Genomic DNA, 4189 nt, shown 5'->3' with positions numbered 1-4189 from the left:
AAGAAACTGCACACAGTGTGCTGTTATTTTTTTTACTTAGAAAAATGGATTATAATAGGGAACATTGCACTAATGTTTCATATTATAACCTATTTCTCTATCCCAGTTTTGGATGAAATGTTGCAGTCCAGAGCGTTCCAGAGTCCAGTGCGTTCCAGAGTCCCGAGTTCAGTGCGTTCCAGAGTCCAATGCGTTCCTAAGTCCAATTTATATACTATTCTGCATTGCTGTATAATGTATTGCTGGGATTTGTAGTCCCTCCACAGCTGATGCCATTCTGCATTAGAGTGTAAGCTCCTTTGTTCAGAGACTGATGTGACTGGCTCAGTGATCTCTGTACAGCACTGCGGTATATGTCAGAGATATATAAATGTTTAATAATAGTGTGTGACTGTGGGAGGACATTAGAGTGTAAGCTTCTTTGGTGCAGAGACCGTCAGAAGGGTTGGGGGGGCCAGTGTTATACGCTTCGGGGGGCCACCCCTTGGGAGCGAGAAGGGGGAAGCTGAGAACATTTCCTTAGGTCCGCCAGTGTGTGTGTGAGAATGTCTGTGAATGTGTGTGTCTGTCAGTGTTTGTGGAGGACCCGTTCACACTAGTACAGTGCTATAATCGCACAATCCCATGCGATTAACGCACTCAATAGCACCTATGTTCTGGTGCGCGAGGTGCCATTTTAATGACATTCCAAATGCACCTCCCGCCCAGTTCGATCACTGAATGCTGTGCGTTGCAGTGCGATGCAACTTGGGTCACGACCTAATGACCAGGGACAAATGTGGGTCCCGAGGATAAACAGGTTGAGAATCACTGCTGTAGTGTATTGAGTGTAATAGGGTGGATGCAGCAGAGTTCTGAGAGTAACAAGATGCATGGTATGGATTGCTGAGTGTATGTGATACACTATATTGCCAAAAGTATTGGGACGCCTGCCTTTACATGCACATGAACTTTAATGGGCATCCCAGTCTTAGTCCATAGGGTTGAATGTTGAATTGGCCCACTAAAATGTGCAACATGCTTCTGTTGTGCGTTTTTGGCCATTTCCAATTAAGTCTATGTGGAGGAAAAGCGCTTTTAACTGCACAAAGAAGCTCCTGTATCTTTTCAGGCATCTGGCGTTTTCCTGCTAGGCGTTTCAGGGCCATTGAAAATCATGGGATTTCTTGTGTTGGGCAGTTAAAAGTGCTTTTGGAACTGCTCAAAAATGCCTATGTGTGAACCAGGGCTAAGAGTTCCCTTCACTGGAACTAAGGGGCCAAGCCCAACCTCTGAAAAACAACCCCACACCATAATTCCCCCTCCACCAAACTTTACACTTGGCACAATGCAGTCAGGCAAGTACCGTTCTCCTGGCAACCGCCAAACCCAGACACGTCCATTGGATTGCCAGACAGAGAAGCGTGATTTGTCACTCAGGAGAACACGTCTCCACTTCTCTAGAGTCCAGTGGCGGCGTGCTTTACACCACTGCATCCAACGCTTTGCATTGCACTTGGTGATGTAAGGCATTGATGTAGCTGCTCGGCCATGGAAACCCATTCCATGAAGCTCTCTACGCACTGTTGTCGTGCCAATCTGAAGGCCGCACGCAGTTTGGAGGTCTGTAGCTATTAACTGTGCAGACAGTTGGCGACTTCTGCGCACTATGTGCTTCAGCATGCACTTCCACTTTGTTATAATACCACTAACAGTTGACCGTGAAATATTTAGTAGCAAGGAAATTTGACGGATGGACTTATTGCACAGATGGCAACCTATCACAGTACCGCGCTTGAATTCACTGAGCTCCTGAGAGCGACCCATTCTTTCACAAATGTTTGTAGAAGAAGTCCGCATGCCTAGGTGCTTGATTTTTACACCTGTGGCCATGGAGGTGATTGAAACACCCGAATCTAATGATTTGGTGGGGTGTCCCAATATTTTTGGCAATATAGTGCATATGCACTTCAGTGGGTTGAGTGTAATTGGGTACATGATGAGTAGTGGTGAGTATATTGGAGTACATGCTACAGTGTGTGAATTTTGATTGGGATTTTTTTGCAGTGTGCTAAATGTAACAAGGTGCATATTGTGGTTAGTTAAGTATTTTTGAGGTTCATGATGGGGAATGCTGAGTGTATTGGGATACATTGTGATGTTTTCCTGCACAACCTCACTTCGCTGCTGATCGAAAGAGCCCCTCTGCATAGCTTGCCAGTTTAGAGAATGCTTTAGAGAAATTATACGAGGGATTGTTATACTTCTGAATGCAGGACTTTTGCAGTTGGCTGTTAATGCCCGCTTAGATAATCAAAGGGTAAAACAAGTATGTGTGACCACTTTACTGTCTGAGCACATTCATTCAGCAAGCTCTTCTCTGGAAAATAAATTGTATTCATTTTTTTTCAGCAATAATAATTTTTTCCTTAATAACATATGAATGTGAACCAGGAACTGAATGTCATGCAAAAGGAATAACACAAACAGTCTATTCATTCTGCTGAAGATTACATAATGAAACCTTTGTACCAATTCCTGTGAAAATACCCTTCTCGTTCTTATTACTATTAACTTTGAATGAAAAATCACAACATACTATTATCAACTGTGAAAACAGGAAATACTAAACCTGAATGCCAATCAGTGGAAAACATTCATGAGATCAGAGCTGTTCTTTGTTGATTCTTCCTCAATGAAACTCTGCAGCTGCAACGTAGACACAAAACACACCCCCCCTGTGACTATTGAAAGCTAAAACTTTATTCACAAGAGACACTTGTATCAAGAATAGCAGACATTACTGAAAACAGGCAGTTTTGCAACATATTCATAGGCAAAATTTCAAGGCATAGTCCACCTTTTCACAAACAATTAAACACTTGAAGACAGGGGTATTAAACCCCCTTCCTGTCCAGGCCATTTTACAGTATTCAGCACTGTATTTATTCCGTCATGCAACGCTGTATTGAAATTAATTTTATATCATTTTTTTGGGACAGATAGAGTTTTCTTTTGGTGGTATTTAATCACCACTGGGGTTTTTGTTTTTATTATATAATGAAAAATTACTGAAAGTTTTGGGGGAAAAATTGTTTTCCCCACGTTCTGTTATCACACATTTATTACCCAAATTTTTGGTTAAATATAAAAGATGGGATCACGTCAGGTAAATAGAACCAAACATGTCAAGCTTTAAAATTGCACGCGCCTGCGAAACTGCAAAAAACTGCCATACTTAAATTGGCCATAGATGATGCTTTAAAAGCTTTTACCACTCATCTGTTTAGTGTTACCAGTGATTAATGGCTCTACAATTATTGCTCGCACTCTGACGTTCATGGTGATATGTAACATCTGTGGCGTAATCGTTTTTGAACATAGGTGCACCTGACGTGTATTTACATTTATATGTGCGTGCACGCGGGGAGGGTGACTTAACATTTTTTTTTTTTAAAGCTTTTTTTTTTTTTACACCTAACTTTACTGCTATCACATAGGGGACTAAGAAGCCCGCTATGTGATTGCCCCCAATGACAGGTCCTCTTTATGGAGACATGAGGGGTCTCTAAGAACCCTAATGTCACCTAGGCATCTCCAAAGAAGCTGATGAAGCAGAAATCTGCTTCAGCAGCTCAGCAGCTTCTTCTCTGGCTATAGCAGCCAGAGAAATGACAGGTGAAGGCAGAAGTGATGTAATACACATCACTTCCACCATCAGAGATTGGAGGAGAGTTCAGCAAGTGGGAGAATGCTGATCTCTTTTCTGATTACAGTATAGGCAGCCACTGTGCCGGTCTCAGGTCAGCACGGGGGACAGCGGAGCCCGGGATAACTAAGTAGAGGGGCGGGGTGGCACCATGCAAGCGCTACAGCCACCCGAATGCTTGTATGGAACAGCCAGTATCGGCTGTTTAAACTTTTTGAGGGATTGTACATGTACGTCTACCCACCCGAAGCTTTTGGTCGTCTGTCTGTTCCATTACAGTGGGCGGACAGCAAACAGTTAATAAATGTGCCTACATTGATTTTAAAAAATGTGCATTGATTGATTATTTTGGATCCTGCATGGTGGGGGCGGCAGGGGGACCACAGTGTCCCAGGTTGCTAAGAGCTCTTAGCAACCTGTGACGCTCTGTGTGGCTTCCCGCCCATCTCACTGACGTCACTAGTTGCCAGGAGCTGAGTTGGATGCTCTAGCTAGCATACT

General features: G+C 43.2%; 1 protein-coding gene across 1 annotated transcript in view; it reads right to left on the bottom strand.

Annotated features, from left to right (window-relative positions):
- The window catches only part of GALM (galactose mutarotase), a 36659-nt gene extending 33948 nt beyond the window's left edge, over positions 1 to 2711 (bottom strand). The window contains exon 1 of the mRNA XM_018563573.1: positions 2612 to 2711. The gene's annotated coding sequence lies outside the window, so the exon portion shown is untranslated. The remainder of the gene's footprint in view (positions 1 to 2611) is intronic.
- Positions 2712 to 4189: the final 1478 nt, after the last annotated feature.

The sequence above is a fragment of the Nanorana parkeri genome, unplaced genomic scaffold (assembly GCF_000935625.1).
Source record: "Nanorana parkeri isolate BGI_ZX_2015 unplaced genomic scaffold, ASM93562v1 scaffold677, whole genome shotgun sequence".
Taxonomy (NCBI): domain Eukaryota; kingdom Metazoa; phylum Chordata; class Amphibia; order Anura; family Dicroglossidae; genus Nanorana; species Nanorana parkeri.
This window is presented reverse-complemented; position numbering and strand designations above follow the sequence as displayed.